Genomic DNA, 18,565 nt, shown 5'->3' with positions numbered 1-18,565 from the left:
GAGAGTGTCTGTTTCCCCACAGCCTTGCCAACAATAAATACCTTTGCATTATTGGAGCTTGGGATTGAAAAATGAGCATCATAATTTAGTAAGATGAGCCAAGAATGAACTTCTTCCATTTGGATCTATGTTTCTTTGTGAGGTGCCTCTTTCCCAGCAGTGACATCCCCTTAAAACTCTGCTAAAATAAAGGCTTAAAAACCAGATCTTCAAATCATTATGTTACAGAGAATTAACAAAATTTCTTTCAAAACTAATGAAGCATATTTAACCACAGTTCCTATTATATTTTTTATAGCATCAGTAAATAAAATAAAACTATTTTAATATTGTTGATCTTATCTGTCTTATCCCTTTTAAATTTCTATTTTATGTAGGTTTTATATGTCCATACTATATATATATACACACATACATATGTGTATGTTTTATAGTAAACATACTCAGTATATTAGAGTATTATACAAATTTCAGATAAAAACTTTTATGTAACTTTTATGTAGTTTATATATGTTTTATAGTAAACATACTCTTAGCATATTAGAGTATTATATAAATTTCAGGCAAAAACTTTTATGTAAGGGGGTTGTCCAATACTTCTTTGCTGATGAGGTCTGGGACAAAAACTTTTTTGGTATGTATATATAATTCATATAATCTAAATGACTTATAAAATAAAGAGTGTTTAAAATTAACAAGTATTTAAAACATGTAACTCTTTCCTCCAACTCTCTTTCCCTGGCGATATGATTCTGGCTGGAAACTGAGGAAAAAGCTCAGTTATTATTATTCATGATCAGTAAGGACCAACCCAGATTGGGCATCACATATCAACAGATTTCCAAAAGAAAAATAATTTTTTCCTCTCCTCAGGAAGGATTATAATGAAAAGTCTACAGTCTTTACTCTTCCCTAAGCGGGCAAGTTGATCAAGAGAATGACTGGCCCTTTACATTTGAATGATGCCACTGGCGAGGCAGATGGGGCGGTTGGTTGGTGGCCTTCCTGCATAAAGACCATGCATTGCTCCCAAGGCATTTCTCTGTGAAGTCTCCTGACAGCTGCTCCTGGAAGCTGCTACTCTGGCCAGGGCATCCTTCCCCAGCAGCCATGAATGCTTCCCCTCTTGGCAGCAGCTCCTGACCACATCTCCTAAGGCAACCAGTCTTTCTTCTAGTTTATGGATTCCTCAGTCCCTGGACCATTCAGGGCAACCTCTGAGGAGCATCTTAGCTGCACACTAAACACAGCTCTTTAAGATCAAAGTCATTTAAAAACATTTTTCCTGATTTTTAAATTTGGAAAACATAGAAAATGATAAAGAAACAATTAAAATTAGCCATAAGAAAAAAATAATTAATCGTGTTATAATTCAGAGATAATTGCTATTAATCTTTTACCATGATTCCTTTCAGTCTTTTCTCAGTATACAATATAATATTTTGCATAATGGGATTACATAGTATATACAGTTTTGCATTTTAATTTTTGCTTTCAGTGGAATGCCATGAATATCTCCCATGTCATTGAAAGCACTCCCCAAATACCTTTTTGATGACTATTTAATAGATCACTGTATGGCTGAATCTCGTTTAACTAAATCACCACTGTTGAATGCTTGGCTTATTTCTAATGTTCTATTCTAATTTTAATTAACACCTTGATACAATGAATTGTTGCCCAAATTTCAGGTTAATCCCTTAAGATTAATTCCTGAATGTCGCGGTACTGTACTGACAGCTCTTAATCCCTGGTCATGCAACATTGCAGCCAGGGCCTCTGTCTTAGCAACTCATGCTTAGTTGCTCTTTTTCACTGCTGATTTAAGAGAAAAAATGGTAACTTGATACTGATATAATTTGTTTTCATTAATCACTAGTTATATTGAATAATTTTTCTATATTTTTCTTCAATAATTTTTGTATGATAAAAGTAGTTTAAGGTCATCAGGAAAATGTCAAAATAGAAGTGTATAAATAAAAATCATTTGTAATTGCATAACTGAGAGATGTCTTACCCATTAATAATATTTTACTTTTTATGGTTTAAATCTTATTCCAATGAGAATTTATATGTATTTTACATAAGTGGATCATACAGTACATATAATTTAGAAGTCTGCTTTTTATTTAAAGCATTATTCTTATTCTTAAAAAAATTGAAAATATAACTTTCCAATACAACTATTTGAAAATAGTTACATTATTTCCTATGCATTGAATGCACAATAATTTATTTATATCTTACCATCTTATTAAACATCTAGTTATAATTTTTGTTATCATAAACATCATATTGTATTGTTTTTTAATTGGCAGCTATTTTATTACAAATAAACTTGAATTTCCAAATGCTTCCACTGTACTTTTGCACTATAGATTACCAGTTTATATCCTATCTCTCATTTTCTAACTGAAATTAATGTTTCTTATTTATAACAGCTTTTTTATATTTTAAAGATATTAATCCCTTATCAGTCATATTTATTACATATACTTTTCACATTTGAGTTGTTTGACTTTAGTTTTCATTTATTCTACATCCAAAACTTTTAAATTTTTATTTGGTCACATTTATCCATGCTATCCTTTGAAACTCTGTTTATTGTCTGTATGCATTTTTAAAAAGTGTTTTGTTTTCTAATCCAGTTAAATATTCAACTAGGTGTTCTTCTATTTTTTGTTTCATTTTGTTTTTTAGTGCTTTTATGTCTACATTGAACTATTTAATTTAGGCAGAAGTTGTTTTAGCGCACGGTGTAGGAAGATGGGCTAACTTTTTTCCAAATAACCTACTTCCCAGGTTTCCTTTTTAAATTTGAGAATGTTTCTTTCATACAGAGAAGTCATTATATGTGATGAAACTAATACGTGGTGAAAATCCCATATATACGGGATTTTCCAGGGTAATTTTAACTATACACGGCTTTCACCATATATAGTAAAAAAAAAAAACTCTTATATAGCACCCTGAATATGCAATATATAGTCTCTCTATAAATTCAACACAGCCATCATCTTCTCCAGTGTTGGAACAATGGATATTTTTTAATGTACAGCACGATGTGAACAAGTTAGCATGAGTTAGTGTTTTTTGTTTTTGTTTTTGTTTTTGTTTTTTGTTTGTTTGTTTCATTTTTTGATTTTTGTTTTTTGTTTTTTTGAAACGGTGTCTCGCTCTGTCGCCCAGGCTGGAGTGCAGTGGCCCGATCTCAGCTCACTGCAAGCTCCGCCTCCCGGGTTCATGCCATTCTCCTGCCTCAGCCTCTTGAGTAGCTGGGACTACAGGCGCCCGCCACCACTCCTGGCTAATTTTTTGTATTTTTAATAGAGACGGGGATTTCACCGTGTTAGCCAGGATGGTCTCGATCTCCTGACCTCGTGATCCGCCCACCTCGACCTCCGGAAGTACTGGGATTACAGGCATGAGCCACCGGGCCCGACCGGGTTAGTGTTTTTTGAGCTCTAGTATAATACCCAACATAAAAGAGTTCCACACTATGGGAAGCTCAAGGGAGCTGATATTGAAGAAACATGAGGTTTCTATGTCTCTTTCACAGTTGTTCACTCTGGGGCATGTGGTCAAAGAATGCAATGGAGGACACTGCAGATTCACCAGTTCTGCTTAGGTCCTATGTGCTCTCCAGCTCAGTCTAAGTGTTTCTCTGTTTCTCTTGTTCCTTTAACATAAGTTGAAGATGTGTATGATGTGACACTACTGTATCTTCTCAGAAACCTGTTGAGACCCTCTAGCTGTGAGGCGAGCTGACACTTCACAGTATCACACTTCCCTGCGTTCTTGTGCTGTTCCTGAGCTGGATCGCAGGCTCTCAGGCCTCAAAAGTAAGTCCTGGTGGTCTCTAAAAGTATTCTCCAAGCCACGGAGTTCCATCCTAAAATGCGTCACTTCCCTGAGTGTCGTATTAAATATCGACAGAAGCACTGTTCAATGGAAATAGGATTCAAGCCACATATTAATTTTGAATTTTCTAGTACCTGCATTTTAAAAAGTACAAAGAAACTGGTAAAATTAATTTTAATAATAGATCTTATTCAATCCAATAGCTCAATCATTTCAAAATGTAATAATGTAAACATTATTAATGAGATATTTTACATCCTTTTTAAAATACTAAGCCTTAAAATCTGGTGTTTATTTGACTCTTGCAGCACATCTCAATTTGAACTAGGGATATTGTAAGTGCTCAGTAGCCACATGCAGTTAGTGGCTACCATATTGAACAGTGCAGATCTAGAGGACTTGCTAGCAATCATAAATTCATCATTAAATTCAAAAGTGTCTGTGTGTTTTATGTAAGTGTTCTGGATTTCCTATATTTTCCAACTCAGGTTAGAGAACTGACTCCTCAATGATCCCATGCTACACCATTTAAAAAGTAAGTCATAGTTAAGAATGGGCTGCTTCTTATTTCTTTTACTTCTCTCCTGTGTCATTTCTTTTCTCTACAACCATATCCTTCAAATTCTGTTTTGCAGAGAGCCTATCACTCTGTGTTGGGCACAGGCAACCCTAGATCAGGGGAAATGGATGAGATGCTGAGATCCCAGGTAGAAAGCTCTCAATAAAAAACAAGAGTCAGAAACATTAAAACATCTTTCCTTTCCTTGATGGCTTCAAATCTATTCCCACCCCACCCCAGTATGTCTCCCTTTCCCCAGTTCCAATAGGATAAAAGATTTAATTTTATTTTTAACCAATATATATGTGAAAAAAAATCTCCATTTTCTGATTGCTACTTATTTTAGGGTTGTAAGCATTAGTAAACAATATATAATTGTTTAAATATTGTAAACAATTGTTTAAATATTAGTAAATAATACATAATTATTTAAATAAAACAATATATAAGTTTTTTAAATATATGGCGTGGTTTTTTAAAAGAAGCAAGCAAATATGGCTTTTGCTGGCATTGTTTAAAAATGAATAGAATGCTCTCAGTAAACTTTTACATTACTCTGCAACATGTTTTGTTAGAAAAGCCTGTCGTAGTATCTAAAATTGTGTAAATCATCAGTTTTTAATCTGGCAGGAAGTAGATAGTGGCCCATTAAACTTTCGTAATTAAATTTTCCCTGTACTCCCCCATAGAACCATTATCTGAGTTTTCTAATTAACACAAGAGGAGGGAGTCAATTCAGATTGATGGGATCTAGAGCCATCCCCTTTCATTTTAATGACCTTTAATAAACTTTTATTACTATTGATATTGATAATTATAATACACCCTTTAATTCTGCAATGTGATTCTAAGGACCTTTTCAAAAATTGCAAAATCCACCTTTAAAGCTAGAGTAGGCAGAATTATTATATTCCTAGAGGCTGTGCATTTAACAGAGTGACTTTAAGTTAGCCGAAGGGTGGATAGGCATTGAGTCAATGGCCTTTCCTTTCCTTGAGCCTAGAGCTCAAGTGCTGGACCTCTGTCTTTACACAGCCTCCACATTTCACAGCACAGTTCTCGCGAGCATGGCAGTTGGGCTGAATTGGGAGGTGGTTTTTGAGAAATAATAGGTGGAGCTTACTAAATTTGTTTTGTTTACAATTGGAAAGGCATTGAGACCAGGCGGCCAGATGCCCAAGAGGATAAGTCATTAGGCAAGCAGGCTGGTTTCCCAGACTGTTTTCAGGAGATCTTGCCAGAGTTTTACATAATTCTACATCCTCTCAGAGCTTCCGTTCCTATCACTGGAATTGATCTTTCCAGGTGAGAAAATAAATTTCCCAACCTGAGCACATAAGCACTGGGAAGAACATTTCTATTTTTACTTTTAATTTGCTTCAGAAATTGGGGTACTAAGAGGATAAGTTACCAAGGTCATGTATATAGTAAACGATGGAGCTAGAATTTAGCTTATGCTGTTACTCATCAAGTTATGCTGTCTGCAAAATGACAATGGGTAGGCTATGTTGGATTTCTTGTGCCTTGGTTAATGAAATAATAAGTTGGAAAAATATGAGCTCTACCAAACTCAGAGTGTTTAGGAGAGAATTAATGGAATGGTTTCATAATCCCTTTATCAATATAGTGGGAAATAAAATACTTTATTTCATAGAAATGTTGTGAGGATTAAATAAGATATAAAACATGTTTAGCATACTGTCTAGTTCCATAAGTGTTACATTTCATTTTATTATAAATACTGTTTCCATAGTATCTCACCTATTCTTTTCAAAGTTCAGATGTTTGGTTCTTTGACATCTCAACATATGAACAAAAAAGTATATATTAAAAATAAAAGTCTATATGCTCTTAATTATAGAACTGCTTAAAGAAGACAAAAATAAAAGTCTAGGGGCTGGGCACAGGGGCTCACACCTGTAATCCCAGCACTTTAGGAGGCTGAGGCGGGAGGATCTCTAGAGCCCAGGAGTTCAAGACCAGCCTGGGCCACATACTGAGACCTCATCTCTACTAAAAAAGTTTAAAAATTAGCCAGATATGGTAGCACATACCTGTAGTCCCAGCTAACCGGGCGGCTGAGTCGGGAAGATTGCTTGAGCACAGGATGTCAAGGCTGCAGTGAGCTATGATCATGCCACTACACTCCAGTCTGGGTGACAGAGCAAGACCCTTTCTCTAAAAAATAAAAATAAATAAATAAATAACATAAATAAATAAATAACAAAAATAAATAAAAATCTAATACTTACCTGTCAGGGAACAAACCACAATTCCAAAGGTGGTTTTTCCAAGGCTAAGCTCATCCACTGCACTCCAGGTATGCTGACCCTTGCAATTTCCCCAAATGCTGGAAACTTGACTGCATGATTTGTAGTAGTACAGCCCGTATTCATGTTGTCCCCTGAAAAAAAAATTACTTTAAAGTTTAAAAATATTTTAATAAAATAAAATAAGTCTAGACTTACCTGAGAAGACATAGCAAGGACCTGTTCAAGATAACAAATATAGTACATGATCACTGAATTCAAATATGTGTATAATCTAGCTGTTACAGTAATCTAAGGATAAGGCTTGTACAACTTGCTCTTATATAATAGCAGGAAAAACACAGAAGAAAGGAAAAATCAGACAGACTTTTTCTTTTTGTTGAGACAGAATTTCTCTCTTGTCACCCAGGCTGGAGTGCAGTGGCATGATCTCAGCTCACCACAACCTCCGCCTCCCGGGTTCAAGTGATTCTCCTGCCTCAGCCTCCCGAGTAGCTGGGATTACAGGCTTGTACCACCACACCAGGCTAATTTTGTATTTTTTTAGTAGAGACAGGGTTTCTCCCTGTTGGTCAGGCTGGTCTCGAAATCCGGACCTTAAGTGATCTGCCCACCTCAGCCTCCCATAGTGTTGGGATTTCAGGCGTGAGCCACCACACCTGGCCTGGACAGGCTTTTAAACAACAATAATCACCATTTATAGTTCTTTCTGAATTTAATTTTCCAAAAAAAAGAGAAATGTTTTAAAGCACTTGTTGGGGAGAAGTTCCATTTCATGACATTGGAGTACCTGAAATCAAACATACCCTCCTAATGAAATAACTAAGAAATGGGGAGGCAGAATATATGAGGCAGTGGTTTTTGGATAGCACAGAACTAGGATCCATTATAGAAGGGAAGTAAATGAAGTGAGCCATGTAACTGCCATATCTTTCTGTCTGGGAGCACTTTCCAGATTGCAGTGCAGTGAGGAGATCCCCCAAAATGCATGGCACTCTCACTGAGTTGAGTAGACACAGATCAGAGTTTGGGAAGATTGAGGTGGCTAGAGAGAAGACAGTTGTGTAGGGAAAGGGTTCCAAAAATATTGCCGCAGATCCCGTGACTCTATTGTTGAGTATTAAACTATATATGAATAAGGTAAAAGTCCATGGGATCAGGAAAACAACTCAAGACTTGAGGGGCTGAAAGATACCTTCACTGAAGGCCCCAAGTAGTTACACTTTCATAGTGATGCTAAGCTGGCCTTAGAATAAAGGAAGCTCTGGATCAGTGATCAGCAAAGCATGGTGCATGGGCCAAATCCGGTTGATGACCTGTTTTTGTTTGACCCACCAGAACGAACGGTCTTCACACTTTTACAAGGTTGTATTAAAAAAAAAGGCGGGGGGAGGAGGAAGTTACACAATAAAGATTGGGTGTTATCTAGAAAGCTTAACTTAATATTTACTACCTGGCTCTTTATAGAAAAAGTTTACTGACATGCCTTAAAAAGTCTAAAAATAATTCTTGAAATAATCAAACTGATTCTCAGTTCATTTGACTTTCTGCCCAAAGTCTAATACTTTAAATAAATAAAATAAAATCTGGCACTTAACAGTGTACAATTCAAAATCCCTAGCACCCAATAAAAATTATTAGACATACAAATAAGCAGGAAAATGTCATTCATAATCAGAAAAAAATAACTCAATAGAAAACTCAGAAATGACAGGTGATGGAACGTACAGACAAGGACTTTAAACAGAGATTGTAAATATGCTCAAGGATTTAAAAGAGAACATAAAAATAATAAAGAGAGAAATAAAGGATATATAAATGAAACAAACTGAGCTTTTAGAGACTAAAAAACACAATCTCCCAAATGAGAAATTTACTATATGGGACTTAATTCTGCAGAAGAAGGCCAGGTGCAGTGGCTCACACTTATAATCCCAGCACTTTGGGAGGCCAAGGCAGGTGAGTCACTTGAGGTCAGGAGTTTGAGACCAGCCTGGTCGACATAGTGAAACCCCGTCTCTACTAAAGATACAAAAATTGACTGGGTATGCTGGCACTAGCCTGTGGTCCCAGCTACTTGGGAGACTGAGGTGGCAGAATTGCTTGAGCCTGGGAGGTGGAGGAGGTTGCAGTGAGCTGAGATTGCACCACTGCACTCCAGCCTGGGCAACAGAGAAAGATTCTGTCTCAAAAAGAAAAAAAAAATCTGCAGAAGATCGTTAACTTGTAGTTATATCAATAGACATATTTACTGAAACTAAAGCAAAGAAGAAGAGAAAAGTTATGAAAAAATGAACAGAGTTTCAGTGACTATAGGATAAGATGAATTAACATCTGAGTAATTAGACTACCAAAAAAGAAGGATGGAGAGGAAAAAAATTGGAAAAGAAATAATGGTCAAAACATTCCAAGTTTGATGAAAACTACAAAGCCCTAATTCAGAAAGCTCAATAAGCCCCAAGTAGGATAAACACAAAGAAACCACACCAAGATAAATCATAAGCAAAAATCTGTGGTAAAGAAAAAATATTGACATAGAAAAGTAGCCCACTGGCCAGGCGCAGTGGCCCATGCCTGTAATCCCATCACTTTGGGAGGCCAAGGCGGGTAGGTCACGAGGTCAGGAGTTCAAGACCAGCCTGGCCAGGATGGTGAAACCCCGTCTCTACTAAAAATACAAAAATTAGCCAGGCGTGGTGGCAGGTGCCTGTAATCCCAGCTACTTGGGAGGCTGAGGCAGGGAGTTGCTTGAACCCAGGAGGCAGAGGTTGCAGTGAGCCAAGATGGCACCACTGCACTCTAGCCTGGCGACAGAGTGAGACTCCATCTCCAAAAAAAAAAAAGAAAAGAAAAGAAAAGAAAGAAAAGAAGCCCATTACACAAACAACTAAAATAAGAATGAAAGTGAGCCTCTAGTCTCAAACTATGCTGCCATATTTTGAAAGAAAAAATGTCAACCTAGAATTTTATATATATATATATAAAAAACATCTATAAAAAATGAAGATCTATGCCAGTAATTAACATTTGGAATTTGAAATCTGTTAACAATATCACTTATAATAGTACCAAAAAAATCTAGATATATATCTAACAAAATATGTATAAAATATGTACAAAATCTATAAGCTGAAAACAACAAACTTTGATTAAAGAGCTCAAAGAAGATCCAAATAACTGAGGAGACAATTCTATGATTCATAGATTGGTAGACTCAATATTTTTAAGATATCAACTCTGCCCAAATTGACCTGTAGGTCCAATGCAATACCAATCAAAATCCCAGTGAGATATTTTTTAGATATCAATAAAATTATTGTAATATCTATAAGAAAAGGCACAAGATGTAAAATAGCCTGAGAAAAAAGAATAAAGTTGAAGGACTTACACTACCTGATTTCAAAACTTACTATAAAGCAATGAAGTTATAAAAAGACACACATGAATCATAAATGCACATTTCTTAGTTAAAGAAGCTAATCTCAAAAGGCTAAAAACTATATGACATTCTAAAAAAGATAAAGCTACAGAGACGATTAAAAGATCAGTGCTTCCAGCCTGAGCAACATGGCAAAACCCCATCTCTCCAAAAATAAAAATTTTAAAAAAGTTAACCTGCATGGTGGTACATGCCAATGGTCCCAGCTACTCCAGAGGCTGAGGTAGGAGGATCACTTAAACCTGGGAGGTGGAGGTTGTAATGAGCTGAGATGCTGCCACTGCACTCTAGCCTGGGCAACAGAGCAAGACTCTGAATAAAAACAAAAACAAAACAAAACAAACAAACAAACAAAAAATCAGTGCTTGCTAGAGGTTTAGCAGTAGAGGAACAGAAGTCAAATAGATGAAGCTGGGGATATTTTTTAGAGTACTGAAACTATTCTGTATGATGCTGTAATTGTGGAAACATGATATTATGCATTTGTCAAAACTTGTTGAATTTTACAGCCCAAAGAGTGAATGTTAGTATAACATACACAAATTTGGAGAGAAAAGGTCATTTAGGCAGTTTAGAAGGTTGGGAGAATATCAGGATAGAATCCTAAATATGACAAAATAATCTGGCTGTATTATAAATGTATTTTAAAAATCTCACTGAGGGGGCTAGAAGAAAAGATGCTGACCTAAGTAACTTTAGAAATGGATTTTTGTTTGTTTGTTTTTAATATGGCCTTACTAAGTCAATGAGCAGAGTTTTTAAAGCAAAAAAGAAACAACTGTACATAAGCACTGTACTCTAGCTGATAAAGTTGTACCTGACAGAAATATGAATTAATAATTCTGACACTTCTGGATAATGGAATTAAACACTAGTAAATGGATGGTGAATGGTAGAATTTGAATTTCTCACTCTTGGAGTGTGAGTTTACAAAAAAGGAGTTAGTATACACATGCATGTTTCCCTTCTGTCAGCTGAGGGCCTAGAAGCAGTGACATTCTAGTAGCAACAAGCACACTTAGTACCCAGAACTTCGTTTCTAATATCACTCTCCAGTGAAAAGAACCAGGGCTCTTTGGAGAAATGGATGATTCTAGGACTGGAGCAAGAAATATACAGGTGAGCCTGGAGCCTCTTGCCGTGCCAGAAAGTAAAGAGGTATTCAAAACAAATAAACAAACCAAGCCCCTCAGTGATGGAAGTATGTCAAAGGGACAGAGGAGAACAATATGAGCAACAAGATAAACTAGTGTTGTGCTAAATCAATCAATAAACTATTCAAAAAATAAAAAGAGACTCCTTCTAAATTATTTTGTAAGATAGTTTTAGTCTAATACCAAAACCAAACCACAAAAAAAGAGCTACAGGTCAAATCCCTCGTAAATACAGATGCAAAAATTCTTAACAAAATAGTATTGGCTGGGTGCAGTGGCTCATGCCTGTAATCTCAGCACTTTGTGAAGCCAAGGTGGGCAGATCGCTTGAGCTCAGGAGTTCAAGACTAGCCTGGGCAACATGGTGAAACCCGGTGTCTACTAAAAATACAAAAATTAGCCAGGTGTGGTGGCACGTGCCTATAGTCCCAGCTACTCGGGAGGCTGAGGCAGGAGTATCACTTGCACCTAGGAGGTCAAGGCTGTAGTGAACTGTGATCATGCCACTGCACTCCAGCCTGGGTGACAGAATGAGATCCTGTCTCAAAAAAACAGAAAAAGGATTCAATTAAATTAAACAATATGTAAAAAGGATAATTATGGTTGATTTGTATTGCATGAACTTAGCTAAGCTGAAACTGCATTTTCCAGAATTCTTATCCATCTATATTTTATTTTTCTTTTATTTATTTATTTATTTATTTTTGAGACAGTGTCTCACTCTGTCGCCCAGGCTGGAGTGCAGTGGCGCGATCTCGGCTCACTGCAAGCTCCACCTCCCGGGTTCACGCCGTTCTCCTGTCTCAGCCTCCCGAGTATCTGGGACTACAGGCGTGAGCCACTGAGCCTGGCCTCCATCCATAATTTTAAGTTAGCATGGGCATGAAGACACATTTTGCTTAAGATATGAAAGGTGGAAGTGAAGCTACCACCATATTACTTTCATGCATGGAAGGTTGATGTGGGCAGCTGGTGCCGTTACAGTGCACACACATTGTTGCTGATCTGCTGGCTTACCTTGTTGGCACTGCACAGTAGCTGGGCTTTCAGTTGCTTTACTCCCACTGGATCACCTCCTTCAGCTTTTCTGAATCCAGTGCCAGAGTGTACAGCTCCGGAAGCAGCAGCTGAGCTTGCAGCTTCTCCAGCTCCCGCCAGATCTCTTCCTTCAGGTTCTTTGAATCGTTGGCCAGCATGTGCAACTCCTGGGGCAGCGGCCAAGCCCACAACTCTTCCAGCTCCTGGAGGAATCTCTTCTGCCAGGTTTTCTAACACTTGGGCCAGTCCCAGCACCAAAGATAGAAGTGATAGTAGTACATAAAATGTTTTGCTAGCTCCCACAATTACATAAAGTCAAATCCTTGTAATATACAAATTCCGTAGTCTATATTGAGTATAGTGGTTCTTTTCTTCTAATCAAAACCTATTTGATACAATAATACATCATGACTATGTGAAATTTATTCTAGGAATGTAAGATTTGTTTAACATTTAAAAATATATCAATGTAATTCACTATATTAATAGACGAATGTGAAAACTCTGTGATTATCTCAACAGGTACAGAAAAGATGTGTGAAAAAATTTAAACTGCAACAGCTATGTGTGACATAAATGATCAGCACACTAGTTATAAAAAGAAACTTCTTCAACCTGATAAAAGGTTGTCTATAAAACTCATAGCTAATAACATAATGGTGAAAGATTCAATACTTTCCTCCTATCAGGAAGGAATAAAGGATGTCCAGTTCCATGACTTTTATTTAACATTATACTGGAGGTCCTGGCCAGTGTAATAAAGCAAGAGAAAGATTTTTAAAATCATATAAATTGGAAAGGGAAGAAGTAAAAGAGTTTTGATTCATAGATGACATGATCATGTGAATCAATATCATATGAAATCTGCAAAACAGATCCTAGAACTAATAAGTAGATGTGGCAAGTTTGCAGAATGTAAGATCACTAAGCAAAAATCAATTGCAGAGTAGCTTCAAAACATAAAATATATAGGTATAAATTTAATAAGTTGTGTGTAAGATTTATATACTGAAAATTCTCTCAAACTTTGTGGAGATAAGCCAAAGATAATCTAAGAAAGTGGAAAGACTTCCTAGGTTCAAGAATTAGAAGACTCAATAATGTGAAGCTATTAATTCTCCCTCAATTGATCTATAGAGATCTCAATCACTCAAAATCTAAGTTGGATGTAGTAAAAATCAACAAGCTGGTTCAAAAATTTATGATGAAAATGCACAGGACCTAAAATAGTCATGGTAATTTTGAAACAAAATAGTTGGAGGACTTATATACTACTCTGATTTCAAAACAAAATATAAAGCCGCAGTAATCAAGGCAGTGGGTATTCATGTAAGAATCAATGGGATAGAAAAAGATCCACACATATATGGGTGATTGGTATATGACAGGAGTAACAAGGTACTTCAATGAGAAAGGGATAGTCTTTTCAACAAATGGCGCTGTCTATCGATATGAAAAAAATTGACATCCATCTTTACTTCACACCATACACTGAGGTCACATACCTAAACATAGAAGTCAAAATGATAAAACATCCAGAAAAAAACATAAGAGAAAACACTTTTTAGCCTTGTAGTAGTTGTCCAGATTTTTAGGATACAAAAAAGCAAAAGCCATAAAAGAAAAAGATAATATATGTACTTCATCAAAATGTAAAACTTATGCTTTTCAAATACACCATTAAAAAAAACAACGAAAAATGGCAAGGCATGGTGATTCATATTTACAATCCCAGCACTTTAGCAGGCTGAGGCAGGAGGGTTGCTTGTGCATAATAGTTTGAGACCAATTTGGGTGATATCTCATCTCTACCAAAAATTAAAATGTTTTAAAAATTGGCCGGGCGTGGTGGTGCATGCCTGTAGCCCCAACTACTTTTAGAAGCTAAGGTGGGAGGATTGCTTGAGCCCAGGAGGTCAAGGTCGATCATGTCACTGCACTCCAGCCTGAGCAGCAGAGCGAGACCCGGTCTCAAACAAAAAAAGAAAAGAAAAAAAGAAAAACCTCTAACTGGAAGAAAACATTCTGACAGAAGATTTGAATCCATATTTTATATTGAACCTACAGCTGAGAAATTACTAATATCCAGAATTTGTAAAGAACTCTTACAACCAATAATAAGATAAAATCTAGTTTTTAAAAATGAACAAAAAACTTCAAAAGATTCTTCACAAAAGATTATATGCGAATTGCCAACTATCAAATAAAAAGATTCTCAATATTATTAGTCTTCATTAGTCATTAAAAATGTTCAAGCAGTTTAATTTATACTAGCTAAAAACTGAAAATAACCCAAATACCCACCAACACATAAATGTAGAAACAGATTACAGATGCTCCTTAACTTACGATGGGATTATGTACCAATAAACCCGTTGTAAATGGAAAATATTGTAAGTCTAAAATGCATTTAATACACCTAATCTACTGAACATCACACCTTACCTTAAATGTGCTCAGAACACTTTCATTATACTTTAATTGGGCAAAATCATCCGGCAACACAGTACACTGTAGAGTATTGGTTGTTTACCTTCATGGTCACGTGGCTAACTGGGAGCTGTGGCTCACAGCATCATGAGACAGTATCATACTTCATATCACCAGCCCAGGAAAAGATTAAAATTAAAAACTCGAAGTACAGTTTTTACTGAATGCATATCACTTTCACACCATCATAAAGATGAAAACTCATAAGTCAAACTGATGCAAGGCAGGTGACCCCCAAAGTGGGGCTTAGCCCACAAGGGTTCTTTGCTTCATCCAGGAAAGAATTCAAGGGCCGGATGGTGGAGGGTGGAAGACAACAGCTTTATTGAAGAGGCAGCATTACAGCTCCTGCAGTGTTACAGCTCCGTGACTGCAGGACTACCCTATAGGCAGAGAGTAGCAGCTTAGGGTGGTTTTGCAGTCATATTTCTACCTACTTTAATTACATGTAGATCAAGGGTGGTTTATTGCTAGGGAAATTGCTGGGGAAAGGGGGGTAACTTTTGGGTTATCAGGTTATTGCCGTGGAAAGGAACAGTAAGTCCTGGGTGCTGCCATGGCAATGGTAAACTGACATGGCACACTGGTGGGCGTGTCCTATGGAAAAAGCTGCTTCTGCCCCATCCCTGTTTTAGCTAGCCCTGAATTTGGTCCAGTGTCCAAGCCCCATCTCTGGAGTCAAGTCCCACCTCCTACCTCAAAATGATCGTAAGTCAGGGACAGTCTGTACAGAATATCCATGCAATAAAATATTACTCGATAATAACAGATATGAATTATTGACACACAAAAGAGTACAGATAAAGAGTATATACATGAAGAGTATCTAGCTTGAACACAAGAGTATATACTGTGTAATTTTATTTATGTAAAGTTGTAGAAAAGGAAAATTACTGTGTAATGGCAGAAAGTAGATTAGTGGTTGCCTGGGATCAGGGCTGGATGGGAGACTAACTGCACACAGATGCAAGCCTGATCCGGGGGCACGATGTCTACTTTTGTCAAAACTAGTCAAACGACTCACTTAAAACTAGTACACTTTACTAAATGAAAATTATTCCTTAATAAAGTTAATTTTTTAAAATTATTATTTTGTACCTTAGAAATAAGGAATTGAGTGCTTGCTTGACTGCTATTCCTTTTGCCACCACACTAGTACAGACCTCTGTCACTTCAAAAATATCACAAGTTCTCATGGTTTAACACTTCTCATAAGGAATGATGCATTCTCCAATCTTTATACAACTATAAGCACATCTTAAAATCTAAACTGATAAAATGTTATTACCACTGAAGATTGAACTGAGTGCCACAACCTCCCAAACTGGGAAACGGGTGGCACTGAATGAGTATGGCATATATTGTGGGGGCATTAATTTTACTCAAACGTAAGTAATTTAAGGCTGAGCACAGTGGCTCACACCTGTAATCCCAGCACTTTGGGAGGCCGAGGTAAGTGGATCACTTGAGCCCAGGAGTTTGAGACCAGCCAAGGCAACATGGTGAAACCTCATCTCTACAAAAAATACAAAAAAAAAAAAAAAAACCAGCCAGGCATGTGTTTGTATAGCATAGTGATCAGTAAATATTTAATCAGAGGTTGTGTTCAAGTACATCTCTCCAGAAAGGCTTCCTCTTTGACTGACTGCTTTGTGTGGGGGCTGGGGAACATAGTCAAGGTTCAAGAAGCTTTCAAGTCTTCCCCAGCCGTAACTTCCTGCCAGGCCCTGTTGGGTCTGCTGTGCATGCGTACATAGGCTCCCAGTCAGCCAGATAAATGTGGAGTGATTATGCCTTCTCAGGTTTTCCCCATGAAGGTGTACAGCCTTTTATTCAGCCGGGGATGTGTGGAGAGCATATAGAGCCTCTCTATGGCTCTCTTCACTTCAAGGCTTTTCCTGTCAAACTTATGGACGGTCCACCAGTGTTTTGCTCACCCCAATGGGATGGTAACTTTAGCCTAGCAAAGCTGCAGTCCTTTGTTTCTCATTGAATTCAGTGTTTTTATTGGCAGCGCTACTGTGTGAGCTCTTCTTCCTCTGCTTCAAAGAATTACCCACCTCAGTCAGCAAAGCTGTTGGTTTTCACAGCCATCCCTGCCCTGGTAGCATTATTGTACTAACTGACCTGGGGAGCAGCCTCTGGCAAGAATTCCCCCACACTCTCACTGTTCCTACCTAAAGTTTGGCATTTTTCATGAACAATGCTTCTAAATTTGTTGTTTGCTTTTGGTCAATTTCCAGATCCCTGAAGTGGTAGGGTTTTATTTTTTGCAACTTTGTCCAGTTTTATAATTGTTTTTTGGGGAAGAGAATTTATCAATTGCTTCAGTTCGCCATCACCAGAATGACTTCCTCACTGAAGAAAATTTCAGTTAAACTCTCAGTTTTTTTCCAAGATAAATATTGTAAAAGTTCTCAATTTTTGTTTGAGGATTGTGGGTTGAATTGTGCTTCTTCCCCAGAATATAAGATATATTGAAGTTCTAAACTCTGGTACCTGTAAATATGACCTTATTTGAATATGGTCTTTGCAGTTGTAATCATGTAAAGATGAGGTCATATTGAATTTAAGTGGACCCTATGCCAGTAACTGGTGTCTTTATAAGAAACAGAGGAGGATTTGGGCTGAGCGCGGTGGCTCACGACTACAATCCCAGCACTTTGGGAGGCCGAGGCAGGCAGATCACTTGAGGTCAGGAATTTGAGACCAGCCTGGCCAACATGGTGAAACCCCCATCCCTAGTAAAAATACAAAAATTAGCCAGGTGTGGTGGTGTGCGCCTGTAGTCCCAGCTACTCGGGAGGCTGAGAAAGGAGAAGTGCTTGAACCCAGGAGGCAGGGGTTGCAGTGAGCTGAGATTGCGCCACTGCAATCCTGCCTGAGTGACAGAGTGAGACTGTCACAAAAAAAAAAAAAAAAAGGAAAAAGGAAAAGAAAAAGAGGAAGATTTGGACACACAGACACAGACACTCCCAGAAGGAAGATGGCCCTGTGAATATGGAGGCAGAAATAGGAGTGATGCAGCCAGCTACAAGCCAAAAAATGCCAATAATTGACAGCAGCCACCAGATGCTAGAAAACAGCAGAAAGGATTTTTTTCCTGGAGCCTTTAGAGAGGCATGGTCTTGCTGACACCTTGATTTGGGACTTGTAGGTTCTACAACTATGAGATAATTAATACATTTCTGTTGTTTGAAGCCACTCAGTTTGTGATACTTTGTTATGGTAAACCTGGAAACTAATATACATGGCAAATAAACAAAAGCAATAGGAATGATATTGACTATTTGAATAACACAATTAACAGGAACTATTTAGTAGATTTAGAAAGTGCATTAATCTAGTAGAGAATACATTCTGTGACATACATGTCACATTTGTAAAAATTAACCATACCTATACCATGAGTCAAGTCCCAATGCAATTTCAAAGAACTCGTATCATACAAACAAAAAATTCAACTGGACATTTATTTTATGGTTGAAGAAATACAAACAGTAAATAAATATCTGATAAATTGTTCAAATTCCTAGTTACCAGATAAATGCAAACTGGAAGGGATTCGGGTACTATCTTTAGCCTCCTTAAAAGAAAACAGTTTTCAGCCAAGAATTTTGTATCCAGCAAAACAAAGCTTCATAAATGAAGAGAAGATACAGTATTTTTCAGACAAACAAATGCTGAGAGAATTCGCTACTACCAAGCCAGCACTATAAGAACTGCTAAAAGGAGCTCTAATCTTAAAACAAAT

The 18,565-nt window shown here is 37.1% G+C and overlaps 1 non-coding gene across 1 annotated transcript; it reads left to right on the top strand.

Moving 5' to 3' along the window:
• The first annotated feature begins 6,664 nt into the window (after positions 1-6,664).
• Positions 6,665-6,822, top strand: LOC112438754 (U1 spliceosomal RNA). The gene has a single exon (XR_003027115.2). It is a non-coding gene; the product is annotated as a U1 spliceosomal RNA (small nuclear RNA).
• Positions 6,823-18,565: the final 11,743 nt, after the last annotated feature.

The sequence above is a fragment of the Pan paniscus genome, chromosome 1 (assembly GCF_029289425.2).
Source record: "Pan paniscus chromosome 1, NHGRI_mPanPan1-v2.0_pri, whole genome shotgun sequence".
NCBI lineage: Eukaryota > Metazoa > Chordata > Mammalia > Primates > Hominidae > Pan > Pan paniscus.
Note: the sequence above shows the minus strand (reverse complement) of the source record. Positions and strands in the feature narration are given on the sequence as shown.